Consider the following 27,522-nt stretch of genomic DNA (forward strand, 5'->3'; position numbering starts at 1 on the left):
CTCCAAAAGCTGTGTGAAAGTACCTGTGAAAGGAATTGAAAAAAACGGGGAGGGAGGCAGGAAACAAAACATTAGAATCTTTACAAGAAGTGAGAGAATATTGACACATAGTCTCCTCAGTTATACATATACTGTAAGGTTGTGTGGTTAAAAAAAACGATTGCATTAAGGATACACGAAAAAACAGAGGGCATGTCTACTTAAGGTGAAGCAGCCTATCCTAGTGAGTGAGCGAAGTGATGAAAAGGGGAAAGTACAAATACGTACACGGTCGGTGATGAGGAACAGAGTGAGTTCGACAAGGATCAGTGAGAAGGAAGCAGAGTTCCTGTGCGGAGGGCTCAGGAGCAGGTTATTTGACAAGTTATCTAGATTTGATAGTTACCATAGTGAGGGCACGGGAGGTTCGTAATAGAGTAGACCGCGAGCTGGCCTAAGTGAGTTACAAATGGAACGTGAATAATAAGGTGAAACTGATGAAAATTATGCCGTGATTCTGTCAATACGGGTGATTAATTAATAGTGTGGTAAGCGGTTCGGTCTAGAAGAGTGCTGGGTAGGAGTGCTTGTGTTCCAGGGTATCTAGTTGAGATTGTGGTATGCAGTGGGGTCCAGAGGGACCGCGGAACCCTATTTGGCGCGATGTACACTCACCAGGATGGCGAGTGAGTGGGGGGAAGAAAGTCCAGGGGTTGAGGGCTGTTGCTGGGAAAGCTGGAAGAATACGAGGAAAAAGCTAAAAACGTGAGATGGATGTATGTAAACCATGGAAAAGCATCTGTGGGCAGAAACTCACCTAACTATGTGTATGACGAATAAAACACATATTTGGGAAGGATTTATTTCATACGAGCGTGAGTAGCGGCGCCGGTGGACTTGTAAAACCTATCGGCATCTGCGGCGGTTAACGTCCACTTGCCAATCCCAAGGGAAGCCTAGAATTGGGAAAAACCATAGTCACAGGTATGGCGGGGCGAGTTGCAGGGGTGTATTCCAGGGGCAGGCATGAGCGCGGTCTTACCGTTCAGACTTGTGGTTCAGAATGAGCAGGATCGCTGGTGAGGAGAGCCCGCGAATCAGAGAGTATGAAGGGACAGTGTGGAGCACGTGATCATACACGTAGTGTGGCGCCCGGGAAAGCGCAGTCAGAATAATATAATGGAATTATTGGCAGCCATTTTGGGTGAGTCGGAAGGTGCAAGGTGTGGGAACGGGTACAGAGTGAAGTTTTGTGACATGGAGTAAAAGCATTTTTTGACTTTTACATTCAAGAAGATTCAGGAGGAAAACTTAATTAGGAGCAAACAGTAAATTTCAAAAATAATTAAGAATTTAGTACAGAGTTGCAAGATAGTGCCTTTAAGGCGGAAGATCAAGTTGCAAATTTAGATTAAGGTTGTCCAGTCCTCATTTCTGTTCAGACCCTTTCGAATAGTGTCCAAGCGAATAATGAGTTTGAGTTCCTCTTTATTCAGAATCTGTGTTAGGTCTGCACTTCTTGCTGGTAGCTTCACAGTCTTAAGTACAGTCCATTTGATCTCATCGTCCTTGTGGCTAGCATGGTTAAAATGTTCGACCAGGGGCGCATTGGGGTGTTGCAGCGAATCCTGCTGCAGTGTTGTCCAATCCGGGTCTTGATCTTTTGTGTAGTCTGTCCAATGTAATTCATTTGACATGGGCCTTGGATCAAATAGATGACGTTACAGGTATTGCAGTTAGAGAAAGCGCTGGACTTAATGACAATGTTCCAAAAAGTAAAGGTTTAACCTTCCATAGTGAAATCACACATATTGCAATTACCACATTTTGTATGCGCGGTCAGAGGTGTGAGGCCCCAGTGTGCATCTAGTGTTAGGGGAGGTGTTGGATTAGGAATTGCAGCTCGTACTAGATGGTCCTTCAGATTGCGATTCTTACGAAAGACAAACAAAGGCCGTTCCATGTTTAAAGTTCCTGCGTTAAATGTGGGCCAATGTTTGAGAATGGATTTGCGGATGGGGCTAGAGGCCACAGAGAAAGTCGTGACGCAGACTATTCTGTTTGTGTTGTTTTTTGGTTTGGGTGAAAGCAGGACTTCCCTGGGACAGTACCATGCACGTTTTTGGGCATTCCGAACCAGGCTTTTCGGGTAGCCACGGGATTTGAGCTTGTTGGGTAGGACGGAAGCCTCTTGGAAGTAGTCTTCCTTGGTGTAACAATTACGTCTGATGCGCAAAAATTGGGAGTAGGGTAAGGAATCATAAAGCTCTGGGATGATTACTTTCATACCTCAACAATGTGTTGCGTTCAGTGGGTTTCCTGTAGAGTCTGGTCAGAAGTTCACCATTGGAGTGGTATATAGTGAGATCCAGAAAAGGAATGGAGGACTGATCTGATGACGGAGTGAACTGTAGACCCAGGCAGTTATTGTTTAACCAGTTCAAAAATTGACCGAGTGTGACTTCATTGTTGTGCCAGTTTAAGAGAACATCGTCAATATACCGACGCCAAAGTGTGACGCCAGAAAAAAAGGGGTTGTTGGATGACAGAATGATGGTGGTTTCTAAGAAATCCGTGAAAAGAATGGCCAAATTGGGGGCAAAAACAGCCCCCATTGAAGTGCCTTTCACCTGCTGGTAAAACTCGTTGTCAAAGCTGAAAAAATTTCTCGTGAGAAACAGTTCAAGCAGTTTTAGTACAAATAGCGTAGGAACAGTATGTGGTCTGGGTCTGGAGTCAAGAGTTTATTGAATCACTGTTAGGGCGAGGACATGAGGGATGTTAGTGTACAGTGATTCAACGTCCAGAGTACACAGCAGATCTGTGGTTGCGTTAAAAGGGTGATGTTCAACCATATTTATCATATCCATGCTGTCCCTGATGTAGCATTGTGTTTTGAGTACAAAATCCTTAATGAAGAAGTCAACAAATTGACCCAGTGGTTCCAGTATCCAGCCACAACCTGAAACTATAGGAAGGCCAGGTGGAGTAGTGAGATTGTTGTGAATTTTAGGGAGTGTACGAGTGTATGAGGTAGCCATCAGTTTTAGCCTCCGTGATGATTTGGAGGATACGCCCTTGTAGTTCCTTAGTGGGGTTTGTGGTTAGTCTGCAATAATGGTCTGTGTTTTGTAGTTGGCAGAGTATTTCTGCTTTGTAGGAGTCTATTTCCTGTAAGACAATGCCACTCTCCTTATCTGCTGATTTGATTATAAGGGAGTTGTTCTTTTTCAAAGTTTCAATGGCCTTTTTCTCTTGAAGAATTATGTTGTATGGAATGAATTGTTTTTTGTTTTCAAGTACACTAAGGTCTTTTAGCACCATTTTCTCGAAAGTTATGATTTTGTGCGGTGTCTTCCTGACTGTGGGTGAAAAAGTGGAGGGTGGGCGGAACGGTGTATTTGAGATAGAGTTAGGTGTGGGATACTGTAGAAAGCAAGCATGGTAAAATTTCTGTCTGGTTTGGCGTTCGCCGGGTGAATTGTACCACCACTGAGCTTGTTTCACACGCCCTCATTTTGGTTGTTCTGTTTGGTCTCTCCCTAAAAAATTCGAGCTTCTGTTGGACGTGCTGCCAGACAGAAAATTTACCAATGGTAAACCCCTATATCTACCATTCCCATCTTCAACCTATCATCTCCCAACCTAGCTGATTCTGAACTATCCCTTCTTAGTAAAGGCCTATCCTTCGTCCCATGGCGTACACCACCAACTAACTCTAATAAGATGCAGAGTAGGCGTTCTTGTGCAAAAACACATGAAAAAACAACAACACCACTTTCACAACGAACTGACAGAACTGCGAAGCGAACCAAAAACACGGGATAAGCAGCGTTCGCCGCAGGTATTTAACACCTGCCTCAAGCAGGTGTAAAAAAAGACGCCTACCTGCGGTAGGCAACGGAGCCCCATACACAGCCATACCCAAAGAACAAACGATGCCATGGAGATACTCATCATGCAGCTCGGAGCCCCAGCAGGGCCACAACACCCACCGCCACAACCCCCAGGACCGCCACCACCCCCAGGACCCAGACCCGCCCCCCGGACCACCACAGAGGCAGCGCAGAGTAAGACAACAAACCTACCAAAAATGCACCACTCTCACAGACCTAACGCCCGAGGAAGTCATTGCCCACTACAGGCTCAAACGGACAATTATTCTCCGCATCAATACCCACATCGCCCACAGGCTGACGGTCCCAACACAGCGGAGAACCAACATCCCACCTCAGACAAAGCTGTTGCCTGTGCTGCACCTGTTGCCCTCTGGGACATTCCAACCATCAACTGCCAGAGTCAGAGGAGTCTCACAGCCAGCCCTATCAAAGCAAGGCTTCTATGCCATACCTGGATTCCCGGCCGTGTTGGGGGCAATTGACTCTGCGGATACTGCACACCACTACCGCAACAGAAAGCACACGCATTCCATCAATGTGCAGGCAATAGCGGACCACCGGGGACTCTTCACCAATGTCGCCGCCAACTACCCAGGCAGTGTGCACGATTCCTTCATCTTCCAACAGTCCATCATCAACCAGCGCTTCCAGGATGGCACATATGGTACGGGACTGCTCTTTGGTAAGTACCAAATCAACACACCACACATCCCACAGCCACTAACGCACAAAGCACATCTGTGGGGATGCACACGGGACCAAGCCCTATTCGACATGTCAGACTACACGACCAGCTACCAGACACGACTACACCACTCCATGGACATCCTGGGCTACCCCTGCACCCAATACTGACATTACATGGCACCACAGCCACACAACCGCTTGACGTGTGGAGATGGGGAATGCAGCTATGACACATGTGAGGCACATCCAGCTGAACCAATTATTGACTCTTTTCTCCCTTTACTGTCACAGGTGATCAAGGATATGCACGCTGCCCTTAGATGATGACACCCCTCTGGGACCCAAACACACATCCCACATCCCACTGCAGCTGCGGCAGGAACGGCCCGTAGGAACTACATAATTGACACCTACTTCTTGTTGGCGTGTTTCTGCTTGTTTTTGCCTTTCGCATCATTGCTGAGGTTCTGGTTTTCTGCCATTGTCCTCCTCCGCTCTCAGGCTGCATTCATCTTGTCCAGGATGGCCTGCCATGTGCAATGTTTTGTTGCCAATGTGTTTGGTGGGGTTGTCTGCTGGCTTGGGTTGCCTCCATTGTAGTTGGCTGTTGTTTTCTGTTGGGTCTGTCTTACTTTTCAGGCTTTTGCTGTGCTTATTCCCACCTGCCGTGTGTTTTGCGGTCCTGGCGGTGCTTATCCCTGCTTTCCTCATCGCAAATGGGATCATCGCACGTTTTCTGGTGCTGTGGTTTGTGTTTTTATCTCCGTCGGGGTGGTTGTATCGCGGACATTGGCCGCATTTTAGGTGAACTATCGCATGCTACCGCAGGGTTGTGAATTCCACGTTAACAAAGGGTTATTATCCCCCGATGGGCTGCGATGTGTAAAGTTGCATTAGCATTTTTTGGTGATGTTTAGCACACGTTCTTGTGAATATACCCCAGAGAGTTGCTTACATTAAGGTTGGCTGCTACGTGCCATAGCTTCCAGGGGTTGAGCTCAGGTTTAAAATACTGAAACCTTTACTGGACCATACAAGATTAGTGAGATTATTACTTGTGGTGGACTAACATCAACCCCAGATAATAATGCACTACCCCCAACTATAATCCCACATTATCACTGAAGGGACTTGCATATGCCTACCAAAGCACAATGGGGCATATTCACAAGGACATATCTCCGATTTATCTCCACCTTAACGCAACAAAACACCCGTCCAGAGGTGGTACAATGCGGCCCACAAATACGCATCAGGGGCATCATTGAACGCACATTTGGCATGTTAAAGTCACGTTTCAGGTGCCTGGACTGCACAGGTGGGAAGCTCCTGTACAGCCCGGATGTCGTGTGCAAGATGTTCGTTGCATCTTGTGTGTTGCACAACATCTGTGTTCGCACCAGGGCCCCATGGATCCCAGTTCTAGAGGTACCGGACAATGATGATGGTGATGGGGCTGGTGGCCCACATCCCACTGCAGCTGCGGCAGGAATGGCCCGTAGGAACTACATCATTGACACCTACTTCTCATGAGCACGTCACATTGTGCCCGTCCGTGGCAATCATGGAACAGTAGTAGATGTCCAATTGCACTGCATGTGTGCATAAAACATATGTGCAGATTACAGGTTGCAATTGTGTTATGTCATGATACGTATCCCTGGGGTTACAGATGTGATTTGCCTGGTTGTGCACATTTGCCGATCCAGTTGTGTCCCGTGTTCAGTTGTGGAGGGGTTGCTGTTTGTACCGGGATGTTGCCAATGTCGAGGTGCACTTCTGCTTATGTGCGTATGCTGCACGGTGGGCGAGTCGCTCCTGCGGCTCTGATTTGTCTGCCACTGGTCTCTTTCATGCGGTGTGCCTGTCGGTTCAGTCCTTCCACGATGCTTGGATGTAGGGGTGTACATGTTGCCCTCTGCAGTTGGCCAGGGTGCATCCGTGGTACTCTGCTGTTGCTGTATTTTGTTCAGTGGCATTTTCCGTATGCTGTTCTTTTGCTTGTTCCCGCATTGCGTGTGAGTTTGCTGCCCTCGCGCTGCTTATCCCTGCTTTCCTCATCTCAGAAGGGCTGATCGCAGGTTTTCTGGTGTTGTGGTTTGTGTTTTTATCTCCGTCGGGTGGTTGTATCACGGATATTCTCCACGTTTTCGGCAGACTATCGCATGGTACCGCCATGTTGTGAATTCCACGTTGACACGGGGTTATTTTCCCTTGATGGGCAGCGATATTGAAAGTTGCGTTACGCTACTCTTGCGGTAGTTATCACACGTTCTTGTGAATATACCCCAGAGAGTTTCTTACGTTAAAGTTGGCTACTATGTGCCATAGCTTCTAGGGGTTGAGCTCAGGATTAAAATGCTGAAACCTTTACTGGACCCAACAAGATTAGTGAGATTATTACTTGTGGTGGACTAACATCAACCCCAAATAATAATGCACTCCCTCTAACTATAATCCCACATTATCACTGAAGGGACTTGCAGATGCCTACCAATGCACAATATCTCTGGGAAGACCAGTGCATCACTCTAATCACATACTATCACTAGTGGGTTCCACATGATTATCATCACACTCCATCTCTGTGGGACATGGATATAACTATAATCAAACAATATCTCTGTGAGAACTCCAACATCACTATCATCAGACACTATCTCTGTGGGACATATACATGACTCACAATGCACATGACAGAGGAGTCGTAATCATGACTATAATCAGACACTATCTCTGTGGGGACTTAAACGAGATTATAATCACACACTATCTCTGTGGGGACTTAGGCATCACTATCATAATACAACATCTTTAGTGACTTCAACATGATTATCTCACATACTTTCTCTGTGGGTACTTGAATATGATTATAATCTCACAGTATCTCTGTGTGGACTTGAACATTATTATAATCACAAAGTAGCTCTGTGAGGACTTGGGTATTCATTAACCATGGGCAATGAACTTAGCTCTGCTAGCGGAAGTTGCGGAGATTTGACAACTACGCATTTCATTGAAAACACAGGAATCATGCAAGAATTACACAATGGGACTACCTACTATACCCACAACCCTTTGGTAAATCAACTTTACATGCTCAAAAGCATATAACCAATTCACTACAGAGAACTTTGATAAATAGCAGGCAATGAGAGAGGTGATGATTTTGGGGTCACCCCTTACCTAGGGGGAGGGAAAGCAGATGCATTGAACACAAAGAGCATATCATGCTGACCGATTTGGTGGTGGTCCCATCCTCCTAGGACCACTCCAAGCAAAGTTATGGGCAAAAATACAATGCCAATCAAAGGCCCAGCAAAGCAGTATGGGGCGAGATTCCAGAGTTTAGTGAATAATATAGTATTAGCTCTCAGCTGAGCCCGAGAGCCTGCCCCTTGAGGAATGGTTTGATATTGGATATTATAATATTCACTGCACTCTAGAATATCGTCCCATAATGCTTTGCAGGGCCTTTGGTTGGGATTGTATTTTTGACCATACCTGTGCCTGGGGTGGTACTAGGAGGATGGGACCACCACTGAATCATTTCATTATGATGTGCTCTTTGTGTTCAAGGCATCTGCTTGGTCCTCTCCCTAGGTTAGGAAGGACCCCAAAATCATAACATCTCTCACTGCTTACTATTTTTCATTTTCACTTTTGTATGATGACTATATGCTTTTTAGCATGCTAAGATAGAATTATTTATTGCTTAATTAAAGGCACTGCTTGCTATATTTTCATTTTTGTGAGATGGCTATTTGTATTTTAGCATGCAAAGATATATATATATTTTTTTAATAAAGATATGTGAGATTTCTGTTTACAGAGTTCATGTATAAACTTGGGCATAAGCTACTGCACCCACATTACATTGATAAAAACAATGTTATCTTTACATGCTACAAAGCATGTAACCAATTCACAAAAGTGAACTTTGAAAAATATCAGTCAATGAGAGAGGTGATGTTTTTGGGGTTCCCCCTAACCTAGGGGGAGGACCAAGCAGGTGCCTTGAATACAAAGAGAATATCATGCTCAACAACTGTGGTGGTCCCATCCTCCTACGACTATCCAAACGAAAGTTATTGGCAAAAATACAATGCCAACCAAAGGCCCAGCAAAGCATCATGGGGCGAGATTCTAGAGTTTAGTGAATATTATAGTATTCACTCTCAGCTGAGCCCGAGAGCCTGCCACTTGAGGAATGTTTTGATATTGCATAATATATTATTCACCGCACTCTAGAATATCGTCCCATAATGCTTATCAGGGCCTTTGGTTGGGATTGTATTTTTGCCCATAACTGTGCTTGGGGTGGTCCGTAGGTTTGTCAGGACCACCGTTTCGATTTGATGTGTGAGCCCTGGTAGTCCGCAGTTGAGGCCGGAGGCAGCGGACAGCGCAGGGCCACATGCACATGGCGTTCAATGACCCCAAGACAGCCGTCACAGAGTTCATCCTATATTCATTCAGACAGGGTCCCTGACATGAGCTGCACAGAGTTAGTGGCCCAGATGCACAGTGCCGGGACAGGCACCCTGCCACGGGACGGTGACTTGCGGTGCAGTCAGATGGGCCATGCTACCTTATCGGGTCCTCATCAATGTCTGAGGTGTATGTTGTGGAGTGTTGCGGAGGACAGTGGAAGGTGTCCTCCAGGGCATGAGGTGAAAGGTGTGATGTTATCGTGAAGCAGCAAATGGTGGGGTGGAATGCCACGGCCTCGTTTTCACCACGTATTCAGTATCACCGACATGATGGCAACGAAAACCCCAAGTCCATGGACTCAGTCGCCCCCAAAGTCCAACCAGAAAGTGACCATGGGTCTCGGGGAATAGACATCTTGGCAACTGGGCTGAAAGGGGATGCAGTCTGCGATGAGGCCTGTACAATGACATGAAGTCTTCCGTAAACAAATCGAGGCAGAATTCGAAGGTGTGTGTGACCTATTCAACCGCAGTGTAGGCAGGGGCAGCGGTCAGCAAGGGCCCACAGCCACCTGTCATTGGCTCACGATGCACAGAGTTAGTTGCAACAGGGCAGTTGTCAGTGGTGTTCAATCACCTCTGTAACAATGATCCTATTCCTTCCAGGCTGCAACGCGTCATCCTCTCATGTCTCTCCTTGCGTGGGAAGATATGTAATCTGCCATTGAAAAGTCGATGTTCAGTTCCTATTCTGTGACCTACTCGTGCGCAGCATAGGCTGACGGCAATAGTCCGCGAAGGCCCACAGACATGTGTGGTTGTGATGCCATGCACAGAGTTGGTGGCACCACGTGGAAGGGAGTACACTGATGTAAACTCTGCAATGAACATATGTACTCTGCCATCATGTAATCAAGACTCAGTTCCAAATGTGTGACCTACTTGACCGCAGTGTAGGCCGGAGGCGGCAGTAGAGTACGTCAACGAGAAAGGTCTAAAGAAGGCCTGTGTCGTGGAGGCCGTGATGGTCTGAGAGGCTGCCAAGGACGCGGCACTCAATCAATCAATACATTTGTAGAGCGCACAACTCACCCGTGAGGGTCTCAAGGCGCTGGGGGGCGCGGGGGGCTGCTACTGCTCTAACAGCCAGGTCTTGAGGAGTCTCCTGAAGGCCAGCAGGTCCTGGGTCTGTCGTACGCAGATGGGGAGGGTGTTCCAGGTTTTTGTGGCAAGGTGGGAGAACAATCTGCTGCCGGCGGTAGCACGATGGATGCGAGGGACGGTGGCGAGGGCGAGGTCAGTGGAGCGAAGCTGGCGGTTCAGGGTGTAGAAGGTGAGTCGTTCGTTGAGGTACGCTGGTCCGGTGTTGTGGAGAGCTTTGTGAGCGTGGGTGAGAAGTTTGAAGGTGATCCTCTTGTTGACAGGGAGCCAGTGTAGGTCTTTCAGGTGGGCTGTGATGTGGCTGTGGCGGGGGATGTCGAGGATGAGGCGTGCAGCGGCATTCTGTATGCGTTGTAGTCGTTTCTGGAGTTTGGCTGATGTTCCTGCGTAGAGAGCATTGCCGTAGTCCAGTCTGCTGGTGACAAGGGCCTGGGTGACTGTCCTTCTGGTACCAGTGGGAATCCATCTGTAGATCTTACGGAGCATGCGGAGGGTGTTGAAGCAGGAGGAGGAGATGGCGTTCACTTGCTGGGTCATTGACAATGCGGAGTCCAGGATGACTCCCAGGTTGCGTGCGTGGTTAGTGAGCGTCGGTGCCGCTCTCAGTGCGGCCGGCAACCATGACTGTTCCCAGGTAGAGGGAGTGGAACCGATGATGAGGACCTCTGTCTTGTCCGAGTTCAGTTTCAGGAGGCTGAACGTCATCCATTCGGCGATGGCCTTCATTCCTTCGTGGAGGTTGGATTTGGCGGTGGTGGGGGCCTTGGTGAGGGAGAAGATCAGCTGGGTGTCGTCGGCGTATGAGACGATGTTGAGGTCATGCGATCTGGCGATGTTGGCGAGCAGTGCCATGTAGATGTTGAAGAGTGTCGGGCTGAGGGACGATCCTTGGGGTACGCCGCAGATGATCTTGGTGTCTTTAGAGCGGAATGGGGGGAGGCAGACAATCTGGGTTCTGCCGCTGAGGAAGGAGGTGGTCCAGTCCAGTGCTTTCTCGCTGATCCCAGTGTTGTGGAGGCGTGTGCGTAGGGTGTGGTGGCAGATGGTGTCGAAGGCGGCCGGGAGGTCCAGGAGGATGAGGGCCGTGGTTTCTCCGTTGTCCATCATGGTCCTGATGTCGTCAATTGCGGCGATGAGGGCTGGTTCGGTGCTGTGGTTGCTGCGGAAGTCGGATTGGGACGGGTCCAGGATGTTGATCTTCTCGAGGAAGCAGGTCAGTTGCCTGTTGATGATCTTCTCAATGACTTTTGCCGGGAACATGAGGAGGAAGATGGGCTGGAAGTTCTTGAGGTCCTTGGGGTCAGCTTTGGGTTTCTTGAGTTGGACGTTGATCTCGGTGTGCTTCCAGCTCTCCGGGAAGGTGGCGGTCTTGAAGGAGCTGTTGATGATTTTGTGGAGATGGGGTGCGATGGTGGAGCTTGCTTTGTTGAAGATGTGGTGCGGGCAGGGGTCGGATGGTGAACCGGAGTGGATGGTGTTCATGATTTTGATCGTGTCTTCGTGGTTGATGTGGGTCCAGGAAAGCAGGGGGTCGATGTTGATGTGGCTGGGGGGCGGTGAGTCTCACGTGTGTGTGTCTGTCGGGGAGGCCTGGTTGCTGAAGCTGTTGTGGATGTCTGCCATCTTGCAGTGGAAGAAGGTGGCTAGGGAGTCGCAGATGTCTTGTGATGGCGGGCTGTCGTTGGAGTTGGAGCTGGGGTTGGAGAGTTCCTTCACAATGTTGAAGAGCTCTTTACTGTTGTGTGCGTTGTTGTCAATGCGCTGTTTGAAGGATGTCCTTTTGGTGGTACAGATGAGTTGGTGGTGTCTGCGGATGGCGCTCTTGTAGGCTGTGTTGTTGTCTGGTGTCTGTTCATGGTGCCACTTCTTCTCGAGCCTACGGCAGGCCTGCTTGCATGCCTGGAGGTTGGCGGTGAAACAGATGGCTTTTCTGTCGGTGCATCTTTCTTGATCGGGGCGAGGGTGTTGGTGCAGTCGTCGATCCATTGCCTGAGGTTGAGGGTGGCGGAGTCGGTGTCGGTAGTGTCCGTTGGTGGGTTTCGGGCGAGGGTGGTGACTAGCTGGTCTTCGGTGACTTTGCTCTAGCTGCGGTGGGGGGCCGGTTGTGTGTGGTGGGCTTCTCGAAGGTGAAGTGGACGCAACGGTGGTCGGTCCAGAGGAGTTCGCTGGTGTGGCTGAAGGTGACGTGGTTGCTGGCTGAGAAAATGGGGTCAAGCGTGTGTCCTGCGGAGTGGGTGGGAGTCGTGACGAGCTGTTTAAGTCTGAGGTTGGCAAGGTTGTCGAGCAGGGTGGTAGAGTTACTGTCATTGGTGTTCTCGAGGTGGAAGTTCAGGTCTCTGAGGAGGATGTAGTCCATTGACGCAAGGGCGTGGCTGCTGACGAAGTCGGCGATGCAGTCGCTGAACTGTGGCCAGGGACCGGGTGGTCTGTAGATGAGGGTTCCTCTGAGGGTGGTGTTGAGAGATTCTGAAGGTGTTTCTGTGGACGATGGCGATTCCTCCTCCTGTTCCGTTGGCACGGTCCCTGCGGGTGATATTGTAGCCGTCAGGGATGGCTATGGCGATGTCGGGTGCAGAGGAGGGGTTCATCCATGTCTCCGTCAGGAAGGCGACATCTGGGGAGGTGGAGTTGAGTAGGTCCCAGAGTTCGATGGCATGTTTGCGGCGGAGCAGGTGTTGAGTATAAGGCATCGGAGGCTGTTGCGTCCTACCCCGGTAGGCGTGGTGGTGGTTTGGAGGCTGGTGTAGCGGCAGTTCCGGCAGGAGAAGGGTCCATGGCTCCACTTCGGGGTGGCCTGGAAGCAGGTGTGTGATCGGGCGGCGTTGAGTGCGTGGAGGCTGCTGGCGTCGTAGCGGTGTCGGGTTTCATGGCGTTCGCAGGGGTCAGGAGGTCTGGTACTGGGTGCAGTCCAGCTGCCATTATTAGGGGAGGTGGGAGGGAGGAGCAGCTGGAAGGTGGGAGCTGGAGGACGAATGGGCAAGCAGGGGGGCGGGCCGCAGGGGGCGCAGCAGCGGGAAAACAGGTGAACAAAAAAAAAACACACAGGGGCACAGAAAGCAAAAGGGCACCAGCGGGGGCAAGGTGAAGGGGCACAGAAGGCAAAGGCAAGAGGGACACAGAGGTCAGAAGGGGGCAAAAACAGGATACAGCCAAATATCAACGAAACAAAATACAGTGAAGAGCACAACTGAGGCAGAGGGGCCTAGAACCTACGGCGGTGGCAGTGACCAGAGGACACGGGCACACAAGGTGGTGCTGTGCAGCGTGGGGAAGCAACCTTCCTGAAATCAGGGTCAAAGGTCGCTCGGGCTTGGAGCTTGCGCTGACATGTGGTGGGCACTCCTTGACACACACCGGTGTCGGAAGGTGATCAGTGTGGTGTGGCTGCCCAGTGGCAGGCCTGACGGCTTTGGGGTCCTGCAGGCGGGGGTACGGCAGGCACACAGGATCACAGGCAAGATGGTGTCGGCCTCGTGGCGTGGTGAGTGGTGCCGCCCTGGCAGAGACGTTGAGCTTTCCATAAGAGGACCACGCCCAGGGCTACGTGCTTTTTATTCACACCCCTACGATGACCTGGCGTACCCCCGGCCATCCCACTCCTTTCACGCTTACGGGGGGGACGTAACATTTCCGCGAACTCCCCCACTGGCTGGGGTGACATGGTTGCGTCCACTGTCCACTACACTCCATACACCAGTGGTGTATGTCGCCATGGATATGGGTGTGTTCCGCATGCTGCAGTCTGTCCAGTACATCTACACCACTCTTGGCATTGTGTACTATCCCATGCATGGGTCACTTGCCTCCTCCACATATGCTTGGTTGCCACCTCTCCCCACATTCGGCTATTGTGTGGCTGGGGTGCCATGCCGTTGATGGCTCATGTTCACGGCTTGCCCATGTTACCGTTGTGAGTTTTTCTGTTGTGTCTGCTGGGTGGGCATGTTGTTTTTCATGTTGGTTGTGATTTTGTGTTGTGTGCATTGCCAGTGTTGTGAGTTGCATGGTTGTGAAGTTCAGGTGGGTGGGGTGTTCATTTCGTACTTGCCAAGGGAGTGTACATTTCCCTTGGTGCCATCCTGGTTATGCTAGGTGCTGATGGTCTGTCGGAGGATGAAGGTATCATGCACACTGGTGGGGAATTTGTAGGGGATATCGGTGGAGGTTCCACGGTGTTCGGTTGTTGCCTGCATATTGATCTGAGACTTGTGCTTTCTGTTGGGGTGATTGTGTGCTGTGTCATCAGAGGGCACAGGTAGGACATGTGTGCTGTGGATTGCCCCCAACACATGCGTGCATCCAGCTGTGGCGTATGGTCCTTGCTTGGTCTCCTGCGGATCTTGCGCATGATGTTGGACGTATAGGGATTGGGGTACCAGTCTGATGGTGATGTCCAGGACAGGTGTGAGGGACTGGGATGTGGCTGGCTGTGTGACTCCTCCGACTGTGGCGGGTGTTGGTTAGGGGTACCAGGGGTCAACAGGTGCAGCACAGCCAGCAGCTTTGTGTGGGGTGGTTGTCTGCTGTGTTGGTGCCGTCGGCCTGTTGGGCATTGTTGGTCATGATGTGTGCGATGGTTGTCCTTTTGAGCCTGTATTGGGCAATGACATTGTCAGGTGTTGGGTCTGTGAGGCTGGTGTGTTTCTTGGGGGTCCGCTGTCTTTATCAGTGCTGCCTGGGTGGTGGTCCGAGGGGGGTGTTCCTGGTGCTGTATGGGGTCCTGGGGTGGTGGCGGCAGGTGTTGTGCCCCTCTTGGGTGTCTGGGCTGCATGACCAGTGACTCCATGGCATCTGCTGCCCTTCCGATGTGGCTGTGGGCTGTGCTCCCTTTTGCGGTGCAGGCTGTGGTCCGACTTAGCACCAGGTCAGGTGTTATTTTCCTGCTGCTAACGCGCCTTATCGCCTGTTTTGTCTTCTTATCGCAGTTCTGACTGTTCGTTGTAAATGTTGTGGAGTGGTGTTGTCGCAGCTTTTGGCACGGGAACGCCTACTCTGCATCTCATTAGCGATAGTTGCGGGGTTCATCCGTGACAATGTATTTTGCGGCTGCTATCGCGGGTAAACTGGTGCTGTGGGCTGTTAACATCAGCTTGTGATTGGGGCAATAAGTTTATCGCAACCTTGGCTGCGATAAAGTGCCGTTAAGTCGGCGATAGTTCCTTGTGAATATGGCCCACTATCTTTGGTGACCAGGGCATCACTATCATCACACTCTATCTCTGTGGGGCATAGACATCACTGACATCACACATATACTCTACAGAGACCTGAACATGACTATAAATAAACACTATCTTTGTGGGGACTTGAACACCACTATAATAACACACTATCTCTGTGGAAACATGATCATAACTATAATCACACACTATTGCTGTGGGGACTTGAACATCACTATAATCACACACTATCTTTGTGGGGACTTGAGCCTCACTATAATCACACACTATATTTATGGGGACTTGAACCTCACTATATTTACACACTATCGCAGTGGGGACTTGAACAATATTAACTTCTCTGTTAGTGCTGTAACATTTCTATAATCACGCATTGTCTTTGAGGAAACTTGAACATGTCTATAATCACACATTATCTCTGAACTTAAACATCATCATCTTCATACACTGTCCAGTGGAAGCAATAATTATCTTTACATAATATCTCAGTGCTCTTGAACACAATTATCTTGATACACTATCTGTGGGGAATTGATCATTATTATAATAATACACTATCTTTGTGGGGACTTTATCATGATTACCTTCCACACAATTTCTGTTTGGGCTTGTATATCCTTATGATTACACTCAATCTGTGTGGCGACATGAACATGGTCTATACATACATCGCTAGCTGGATGGATAACAATTCCCTCCGGCTTAACGCTGGCAAAACCGAGGTTATATTTTTCCATCAGCTTTCGCCTTTGGACCCTAACCTGTGGTGGCCTCTTGATCTGAGTTCTCCCCCTTAGCCTAAAGACTCAGTCAAAAATCTCGGGGTAATCTGGGATACCAATCTCTCTTTTCAGAAACAAATCCAATCGGTATCTGTGGCCTGTTTCTCTAAGATGAGGATGATGAAAAAATGTATTAACTTCCTCCCTAGCCAAACCAGGAAAACTATCGTGCAGGCTCTTATCACTTCCCATCTAGATTACGCCAACGGATTGTATCTTGGTCTCTCCCGGGGCCTCCAGCGTCGTCTTCAGACAGTCCAGAATGCCGCTGTCCGTCTGGTCTGTGGGCTTCCACTTCGTGAACATATCACTCCTCATCGACACAGGCTGCATTGGCTCCCAGTTCACAAAAGGGCGGAATTTAAGGCTCTTACCCTTGCTCATCGCGCGATCAATGGTAAAGGTTCCGCTCATTTATCCTCTTGCCTTCGTCCTTACAGCAATACCAGACTTCTCCGCTCTAGCTCCAAACATCTTCTTTCTACCCCCAGAGTCAAAAAAGCTCGATCTGGGGGAAAAACATTCCAAGTCTGTGCTTCCTTCCACTGGAACAAGTTACCCTTGTCCATCCGGACCATCCAGGAGGAACTTCCCTTCCGGAGAGCTTTGAAAACCTTTCTCTTCTGTTAATACCATCTGAGTTCTGACACAGCTTCTGCCTTCACATAAGCGCCGGGACACCCCGTTGGGGTATCTGTGCGCTATACAAGTTTCCCAAATAAATAAATAAATAAATAATATACACAATTTTTCAGGGGATGCTTAAACAAGGATACCATAAACACATCACTGTGGGGACTTTAACAAGATTAACTTTACAAATCATCCTTGTGAAGACTTTAGGGTATATTCACAAGAACATGTGATAACTACTGCAAGAGTAGCTTAATGCCAACTCTCAACATCTCAGCCTATCGCGGGAAAATAACCCTGTGTCAACGTGGAATTCACAAGGCGGCCCCATGCGATAGTTTGCTAAAACTGTGGCCAGTGCCCGCTATACAACCACCTCGACGGAGATAAAAACACAAACCCCAACACCAAAAAACCTGCGATGGGCCAAAGCGCGATAAGAAAACAGTGACAACCAGCGCGAGAGCAGCAATACTCACGCGTAATGCAGGAAAAAGCACAACAACAGTATACGGAAAAAAATACATCAACAGCGGAGTACCACGGATGCACCCTGACCTTCTGCAGAGGACAACATGTACACCACAACATCCAAGCACCGTGGAAGAACAGAACCGACAGGCACACCGCATGAAAGAGACCAGTGGCAGACAAATCAGAGCCACAGGAGACACTCGCCCACTGTGCACCATACGCACATAAGCAGAAGTGCACCTCGACATTGACAGCATCCCGGTACAAACAGCAACCCCTCCGTAACAGAACACAGGACACAATTGGTTCCGCAAATGTGCACAACATGGCAAATAACATCTGAAACCGCAGGAAAATGTAACATGACAATGTACAAGTACAACCTGTAACTTGCAAATATGTCCCATGATTGCCATGGATGGCCACAATGTGATGTGCTCATGAGAAGTAAGTGCCAATGATGGTGTTCCTACAGGCCATTCCTGCTGCAGCTGCAGTGGGATGTGGGCCACCTGCCCCATCGTCACCATCATCGTCCGGTACCTCTCGAACTGGGATCCATGGGGCATTGGTGGGAACACAGATGTTGTGCAACACACAACATGCAACGATCATCTTGCACATGATGTCCGGACTGTACAGGAGTTTTCCACCTGTGCCGTCCAGGTACCTGAATCGTGACTTCAACACGCCAAATGTGCATTCAACGATGCCCCTGGTGCGTTTGTGGGTCACATTGTACCGCTTCTGGGCGGGTGTGTCCGGGTCTCGGAGGGGTGTCATCATCCAAGGGCAGAGTGCATATCCTTGATCACATGTGACAGTGCAGGGAGAAAAGAGTCAATACTTGGTTCGGCAGGATGTGATGGCAGGCCCACTAATACAGTGATGCCTGTGCTGGCTGTGTGTGGGGTAAGTGTAAGCAAGCCCTCAGGGTGTAGCTCGTGCTGGCAACAACTCCAACAGTCATCATGCACTCAGAAATGCAATGTCAGTACAACAAGGGGGAATGACTCAAGTCGCACAGGGCTAGTGGCCCCGGATGCACAGCGGCTGACACGGGCCCACCGCCACGGGACGCTGACCTGCAGGAGACTGGGGTAGGGTCATGAGGGAAGAGCAGGGCCTCGCATGTGTCATAGGTGCCTCCCGTGGAGTGTCACGGGGGAGAATGGGAGGCCTAACCCCAGGACATGATGCAGAGGGCACATGACAGCTGTGTCCGGCAACATGGTGGATATGAACGCCACAGACCCAAGCCAGACACCAAGTCCGTACCTCTCCGTTGCTGATGACAACCCCCAGGCCACAGACACCAATGATGTTCCGCCGGAGGCTGACGGTCACTCATGGCGAACAGGGTTAGTGGCTCCACATGTCGCAGGCCTGCGATATGGAATTATGCCTCACTGATCGAAGGGCGGCTGCCACAGACTTGGGATCACTGCCATTCAGGAGTCAGGACACTGTTCCACATGTGGGACCTACTGGGCCAAAGAGGACGCTGGTGGAGCATGTAAATAAGTAAGGAGGGATGTGAACCAGCGTCGGGGGGCCAGCGATGGTCTGCGGAGGCTGCAGAGGTCGAGGGACTGGGGGTTGGAGCTTGCACCAGCACGTGTTTGGCCCTCTTTGACACACAACGGTGTTGGCAGGTGAGCAGTGCGACCCTGGTGCGCTGGTCTGTGCATCAGCTTCCTGGGGTGCAGCAGGTGCACAGCGTTGCAGGCCCCACTGCTCACAGCGTCGGCCACATGGCAGGCCACGCAGGGCCGCACTCTCAGTGACTTTGGCCTTCCCGTGAGTGAACCACACCCTGCGCAACGGGGTTTTTCAGCACACCCCTGCGCAGCCCTTGCATACTCAGGGCCTACCCACTACGCTCACGCACACGGGGGGATACAGCATGCGACACTTCCGCTATCTGTTCCACGGCCTGGGTGACATGGTTGCGTCCACTGCTCACAACTCTCCAGTCACCAGCAGTTGTGGTCTGCATGGACATATCAGTGGTTTGCATAGCCATGTCTGTCCGGCACTTCTCGTTGTGTACATTCCCACTCACGGGTCACTTGCATCTTTGCACATGGCTGCATTCCGCAGCTCCACGAGTTCAGCTGTTGTGTGGGTGTGGTGCCATGAAATGTCTGTATTGGGTGCAGTGGTAGCCCAGGATGACCATGGAGTGGTGTCGTCTCTGGTAGGTGGTCGTGTAGTTTGACCTGTTGTATGTGGTTTGGGCACGTGTGCATTCCCACAGTTGTGTGTTGTGTGTTGTGTGTTGGTGGCTTTGGGGTGTGTGATGTGTTGATTTGGCACTTACCAACGAACAGTCCCGTTCCATATGTGCCGTCCTGGAAGCGCTCGTTGATGATGGACTGTTGGAAGATGAGGGAATCATGCACACTGCCTGGGTAGTTGGCGATAACATTGGTGAAAAGTCCCCAGTGGTCCACTATTGCGTGCACATTGATGGAATGCTGATGCCTTCTGTTGCAGTAGTGGTGTGCAGTACCCGCAGGGGGCACAAGTGGGACATGTGTGCAGTCGATTGCCCCCAATACGGCCGGTAATCCGGCTATGACGTAGAAGCCGTGCTTTGTCTCCAGCTAATCCTGCACAGTGTTGGGGAAGTGAAGGTACTGGGGTATGAAGCTGAGGATGGCATTCAGGACAGGTGCGATGAACATTGATAGGGCTAGCTGTGAGACCCCTCCGACTCTGGCAGTTGTTAGTTGGAAGGTACCAGAGGGCAAAAGGTGCAGCACAGCCAGCAGCTTTGTCTACTTAGGGATGTTGGTTCTCCGCTGTGTTGGGAGCGTCAGCCTGTGGGCGATGTGGGTCATGATACGAAGGATGGTTTCCCTTTTGAGCCTGTAGTGGGCAATGACTTCCTCAGGCGTTAGTTCTGTGAGAGTGGTGCATTTTCGGTAGGTCTGCTGTCTTACTCTGCGCTGCCTCTGTGGTGGTCTGGGGGGGCGGGTCCAGGTCCTGGGGGTGGTAGCGTTCCTGGGGGTGGTGGCGGTGGGTGTTGTGGCCCTGTTGGCACTCCGAACTGCATGAGGAGTAGCTCCATGGCGTCGTTTGTTCTTCGGGTGTGGCTGTGTGCGGGGCTCCATTGCCTACTGCAAGTAGTCATCCGTCTTTACACCTGCTTGAGGCAGGTGTTAAATACCTGCGGCTACCGCGGCTTATCGCCTGTTTTTGGTTCTCATCGCAGATCTGGCAGTTCGTTGTGAAAGTGGTGTTGTGGTTTTTTCGTATGTTTCTGCACGGGAGCACCTACTCTGCATCTCATTAGGGTTAGTTGGTGGTGTCCACCGTGGTGATAAATTTTGGGGCAGTTATCGCGGGAATACTGGCGATGTCTGCAGTTTGCACCAGCTTGTTAATGGGGTGTTAGGTCTATCTCCACTTTTGATGCGTTAAGATGGAGATAAATCTGAGAAAAGCCCTTGTGAATATGCCCCTTTATCTTTCTTATAATCGCACATTATCTTTGTGGGGACTCGAACACCATTATAATCACACAATATAGATGTGGGGACTATACAATTCCTATAATCATACACAATCTCTGTTGGTGTAGAGACTTGGACATTGTCATTACACACTATTGCAGTGAAATTTGAACCAGATTATCTTCTTCCACTATTTCTATAGGGACTTGAACATCTCAATAAGCGCACACTCTCTCTATGGGGACATGAACTTTGCTATAAACACACAATATCTTTGTGAGGATTTAGACATGATTACCTCCGCACATATTTTCTGCAAGGATTTGAACATTCCTATAGGCATACAGTATCTCTGTAGGGACTTGAATATAGTTATCTTCACAATCTACTTCTGTGGGTACTTTCATCGCAGCTGCAGACACCGTCTCTGTAGAGAATATGGTGCTACAATGATCACACACCACCACAATGTACATCATCACTCACCTCCCCATGCATTAGTCACATACCACATCTGTGAGCAACATCAGACATCATCTATATGCAGACTTTAACATTACATGCCATGCCTATGGAGATGAGATCCAATAACTATGTTGAGAAAAATATGAGTAACTAATCAAACACTGGGTTCCACTAGACTACAGTGCTTGATTCCATCTGTTACTTTTTTCTCTAGGGTAGATCCCTTATCTCCAAGGATTTTGAGCACAAACCAATTGGATAATTACACTTATAAGTGCCTTTCTGTATCATGATATATATTTTATGATCAATTATTAGCATAATCCATCTTTTGTGTACATCTATGATATGTGCATGAATTCATATATGAATAAATGATGACGCTATTTGTGTACATTGCTGATAAAATACATATTTAGCCATGTGTCATTGACTGTATGCAATCACAAATGGCAATTATGGAGTAGGTCCTCACAAGGATAGTAGCACATGTTCAAGTCCCCAGAAGGATGGTTCTGTGTGTGCAATTAAAAAACATTATATTTGCTGATTTAAAGCAGGATCCTGTATCATTAATTTTTTCTAAAACAATTTCTGGTATTAGTATATTTTTAAAATATTGTGAAAGGTTAGTCCCCACAAGGCAGGTATCCACACATAGTCCCCACAAGGATGGTAACACGTGTATGCATGTGTGTGTGTACATATATATTACCTACTGGCAGTTGCCAGTAGGTAGTTATAGTTAGGGCCTTGTTTCTATTCAAAAAGCGTTTATTCTTATGCCAATATCTTTGGCGCCGTTCGATAAATCTTTGCGAAATTTTCAAATCTAATGGTTAACTCAGGTCTCCTCCTGTCTTGAAAGGGTTCGGGTGATTCGTCAATTTCTCAAGTGTGGGCCAAGAAAAAAGGGGTCCCAAAACGCGTTTTCTCCATGTTAATTTCCCTAGGCACTTTAGACAAAGCTACAGCCCGAACTGCTGAACTGAATTACACCAAATTTGGCAAAAAGGTAGGTCTTGGTCCAGAAAGCGTGCCTTTTCTTTAAATGGTGTAAATCCATTCAGTAGTTCCTGAAAAATTAAAAAAAGAAAAATATTGATATTCCACAAGGACCCACAGGGCCATAAAAGGCTCCTGCGCTTCGTTTTCTATAAGCCCCCCGGTGGGCCAGGTCCCGGGGGCAATACCTAATTATGGAGCAGGGGCCCGCGGGGGACCCCACAGCCCCAGGGACTCCCACTTCTTAGAGGCTTAGTTTATCATATGCGGGGGCATGCGGCCCTCCTGCAGCCCCGGAGACCACCAACTCCCTGGGGCTTTTTTATTAAATGCATGGGGGTGCTTCTGCCCCCCCTCGCTGTCCCAGGGACCACCACCTCCCCGGGGCATTAAGTTATTTTAGAGCGAGAGAGCCTCGCAGCCTCCAAAGCCTCGGGGACCATCACCTCCCCGGGGCTATAATTTATTTAGCTTGGGGGGCCTCATGGGACCCCCAAGCCCCAGGGACCACCACCTCCTATATGATTTCAATGCGGGGGCACTCAGCCCCCTGCAGCCCTGGGGACCGTTCCTTCCCCAGGGCAACTTTGAATAACAAAGTGTGGGGGGCTTGAGCCCCCCCCACACTGCCCCGGGGACCACCACCTCCCCAGGGCACTCTTGGATAAAAAGCGGGGTTCCGTTGCGGCCCTTGGCCACGGGGAGTTTAAACAGTTGGGAGGGGGGCCACACGGCCCCCCTCCTGGAGCCCTAAATGGCCCTGGGGACCACCATCCCCAAGGGCCGGCTCCTGCAATGTCTCGGTGTGACAATCAATCAATCATGGGTTTGTTAAGTGCGACTACTCACGGGTAAGTGTCTCAAGGTGCTAGGGGGGGTGGAAGGTGCAGGGTCCTGTCCATCAAGGAAGAGGTCTATCGAAGAGCCATGTTTTGAGGTCCCTCATGAAGTTGGGCAGTGATGTGGTCTGTCTGAGGTGGAACAGGAGGGCGTTCCAGGCTTTGGCCACGAAGAAGGAGAAAGAGCAGCCTCCCGATCTTGACTTCCGGTTGTGAGGGACCATGGCGAAGGAGAGCTGGGCTGATCGTAGGGTCCTTTGGAGTACGTGGAATGTGAGTCAGCTAATCAGGTATGCTGGTCCGGTATTGTGGAGGGCTTTGTGTGCATGGGTGAGAATCTTGAAGTTGATTCTTGCCTCAATGGGGAGCCAGTGGAGTGTGCAGAGGTGCTGGGTGATGTGGCAGTGTCATGGCTGTTTGAGGATTAGTCTGGCGTTGGTGTTCTGGATGTTTTGAAGTTTGCGGGCGAGGTTTTTGTTGATACCGGCATAGAGCGCATTGCCGTAGTCAAGTCTGCCGGTGACAAGGGCATATGTGATGGTCTTTCTGTCTTCAAGGGGGATCCAATTGAAGGTCTTGCGTAGTAGGCAGAGGGTGTGGAAGCAGGAGGATGCGTCAGAGTTTATCTGACAGTCCATTTTGAGTTTGGAGTCCAGGACGATTCCGAGGTTGCATGTGTGGTCCCTGGGGGAGGTGGGCTTCCGAGAGCAGGGGGCCACCAGGTGTCGTTCCAGGCATCAGGGTGTGCCCATGATGAGTACTTCTGTTTTGTCCATGTTGAGTTGTAGACAGCTGCTCTTCATCCATTTGGGACTGCTTCCATGCCTTCTTGAAAGTTGTGTTTGACTGTGTTGGGTTCATCGGATAGGGAGAGGACGATTTGGGTGTCATCAGCATATGAAACAATGTTGAGTCCGTGGGTTCTGACTATGGGGGAGAGAGGAGCCATGTAGATGTTGAACAATGTGGGGCTGAGGGAGGATCCTTGGGGGATTCTGCAGGTGGTTGGTGTGGGGTCCGAGAGGAAGGGAGGGAGTCTGACCCTCTGCGTTCTGCTGAGAGGAATGAGCGGGTCCAGTCGAGGGCCTTATCCCGGATCCCTGTGTTGTGAAGTCTGCGTGTTAGGGTGCAGTAACAGACTGTGTCGAAGGCATCTGAAAGGTCGAGGAGTATGAGGGCTACTATCTCTACTGTCTCCAGGAGGGAGCGGAGGTCATCTGTTGCGGTGAGGAGGGTGGTTTCCGTGCTGTAGTTCCTTCTGATGCCGGATTGTGAGGAGTCAAGGATGTTGTACTCATTGATGAAGGTGGTGAGTTGGCTGTTGATGGCTTTCTCAATGACTTTCACTGAGGATGGGAGCAGAGAGATGGGTCTGTAGTTTTTGAGGTCCGTGGGGTCCACCGAGGGTTTCTTCAGGAGGGATTGATCTCAGCATGCTTCCAGTTGTAGGGGAAGAAGGCGTTCATGAGGGAGCGGTTGATGGTGTGGCAAAGCATGGGGGTGACGGTGTCATCGACTCTGTTGAAGATGTGGAGGGGGCAGGGGTCCGTGGGGGCCCCGTAGTGGATTGACTTCATTGTCTTCAGTGTTTCTTCGGTGGTGAGGGTTGGCCAGCTGTCAATCGTTGCCTTCAAGGTGTAGGGGGTGGTTGGTGTGGGTTCTGTGTGTTGGCTGTCTTTGTCGAAATTGTCATAAATGTTCTAGATTTTGTGGTGGAAGAAGGTGCTGAGTTTGTTTCAGAGGTCTTGTGAGGGAGGGATGTCTGTAGACTCGCTGATGAGTTGGGCGAACATCTTGATGATGCTGAAGAGTTCTTTGCTGTTGTGCGCGTGCGTGGTGATTCTGTCTTCGATCACTTTCTTTCTTGTATTCCTGATGAGTTGGTGGCGGCTCTGAAGTTGTTGTGGGCTTCAGGAGATTTGGAGTTTCTCCAGGGCTTTTCGAGGTGGGGGCATGTGCATCTGGACTCTCGGAGTTCGGTGGTGAACAAGCTTGCTTTCCTGGCATGTTTGTTGTTCTTCTTGAGGAGGGCTATGGTGTTTGCGCAGTCGGAGATGCATCTGTGCAGGGTTCGGGCTGCGGTGTTGGGGTCGTCGTTGTCTGTGATAGTTGGGGTGGAGTTGCCAAGTGAGGTGGTGAGCTAGTTGTCGGTGATTTTGTTCCAATTTCTTTGTGGGAGCAGGTGCTGGGTTCTGTAGATGGTGGGTGTTCTGAAGGTGAAACGGATGCAGCGATGGTCTGTACGCGGGAGTTTGGTGGTGTGGCTGAAAGTGATGGAGTTTCCTGTTGTGAAGATGGAGTCCAGGGTGTGTCCTGCTGAGTGCGTGGGTCCAGTCACGATCTGGCAGAGTCCTATGTTGTGGAGGTTATCCAGGAGGGATGTTGTGTTGGGGTCTTGTTGGTTGACGAGGTGAAAGTTGAGGTCTCCAGCAAGGTGTAGTTGGTGGACCCAATGGCCTGCGGGGTGATGCTGTCCGTGATGAAGTTGGTGAATGGTCCACGGGCCCGGGGGGTCGGTAGATGAGGGTTCCCCGGAGGGTGGTGGTAGGGCTGACCTGTATCTTGAAGTGTAGGTGTTCCATCAGGTCTGTGGACTCGTCGGGAAGTGTGCTCAGTCAGAGGGTGGATTTGTGGACGATGGTGATTCCCCCCCAGGGTGAGTGGGGCGGTCCTTCGGGAGACCTTGTATCCTTGGGGAATGGCGATGGTGATGCCAGGTCCCGAGGTGGTGTTGGTCCAGGTTTCAGTGAAGAACGCGACGTCCGGGGTGGTGCTGTCAAGGAGGTCCAAGATTTCGGTGGCATGTTTGTGGAGGGATCGGACCTTGAGGAGGATGCATTTGCAGGGTCTTTGGTGCTGTTGCGTTGTTGCCGGCAGGTTGTGCTGGATCTGTGGTGTTGGCGGTGCTGCAGGAGTGGAGACAGCAGTGACGGCTGAAGGGTCCGTGGGTGTTAGCTGATGAAGCTAGCTTACAGTTGCTGTTGCGACCTGGGTTGAGTGAGTAGAGTGTCACTGGGTTGTAGTGTTGGCAGTTCGGAGGTCCAGGGTTTCTGGCACTAGTCGCGTTTGGGACACGAACGGGTGCTGATGGGCTTACCTTTCAGGGTTAGAGTGCTGCATAAATTATGCAAAAATATCAGAGAACTCTAGGTCCTTCCCAAGTTTAGGTTAAGAGCAGCACCTGTATAGAGCACCCAACCACACCAGCGACACTCTGAATTTGCTCACCTCAAATGTCTATTTTTCTATCAAAGCTGTTAAGCATAGGATTAGCACACTGTCATCCATGCAGAGATAGAAACGTACAAAGTCTTTTGCCATTTCTACAGCAAAGTCTTAAATCATAGGTGTAGCAGAGTGCCATCCATGCTGAGCTGTAAAATGACAAAACTCTTATTCCACTCCAGGCACAGTATTACATGTTTGAATTGGTAAAATACCATCCAAGTCAACCTGGAATGAATAAAAGCAACCCCTGACGTGCTTCACTATCAATTGCAATTAAAATGTATTTGGCATAGTATACAACAGCCATAAGAGTACATACAATATAGTAAAATATCATACAAACGTATTGCTTAAAATACATATAAAAAGGAAGCCCACATCCCCACATTATCATCCCTAATACATAATACTTTTCCTAGATTGTTTACCCCCCCCTTATAAAAAGAGCAGCGTTAGTACATACAAGGGGATCTCCCAGTGCAGACAAATAACTACGTGCAATTTTATAATCCTTAATATTTGGTGCGAGAAGAATTGGTTTAAGATAATAACTCCTAGAAATCTTATAAAAGGCACAGATCAACATAAAGTGCTGTGTGCTTTTTTTGGACACACTGTCAAAAGAACAGAGTATCATTTCTGATGGGCGTCTTCATGTCTGGAAAGGCAACTAAATGATGAACTGAGCCAGCTCACAATCTAGTCCGAACATAGTGATGCTGGGTTATAGTTACATAAATCAGACAAAATTGACAGCTTTCCCGTGGATTAAGCAACAAAGAAAAAGTAACAGTAGATTTTTTCAACTCGTAATGCATTCTACGATCACATCTATGTTAAAAAGACTTGCCTTAATAAAACTCTTATCAAGAGATAATATTTTTGATGGATCTTGCAGTACAGGCATATTAAACAAAATACACTGGGCCCGATTCACAGAACAAACTTAAGACAAAATCCTAAACTTAGTACCATTTTGGTATTCACAGAATGCACTTACTACTTCTGGTATTCACAGAATGAACTTACTACTTTTGCGATTCACAGAATAAACGTACTACTTTTGCTATTCACAGAATGGATTTAAGACTACTAACTTTACGTCCGCGGAGCTTCCGGCCCGGAGGCGGAGCTTCCGGGCCGGAGGCGGGGCTTCCGGGCCGGAGGCGGAGCTTCCGGGCCGGTGGTGGGGATTCCGGCCAGTGGCGGAGATTTAAAATCTCCACCTCTGGGCCGGAAGCTCCGCCTTCGGCCCGGAAGCCCCGCCTCCGGCCCGGTAGCCCCGCCTCCGGGTCG

The sequence above is a fragment of the Triturus cristatus genome, chromosome 6 (assembly GCF_964204655.1).
Source record: "Triturus cristatus chromosome 6, aTriCri1.1, whole genome shotgun sequence".
In the NCBI taxonomy this organism is placed as follows: domain Eukaryota; kingdom Metazoa; phylum Chordata; class Amphibia; order Caudata; family Salamandridae; genus Triturus; species Triturus cristatus.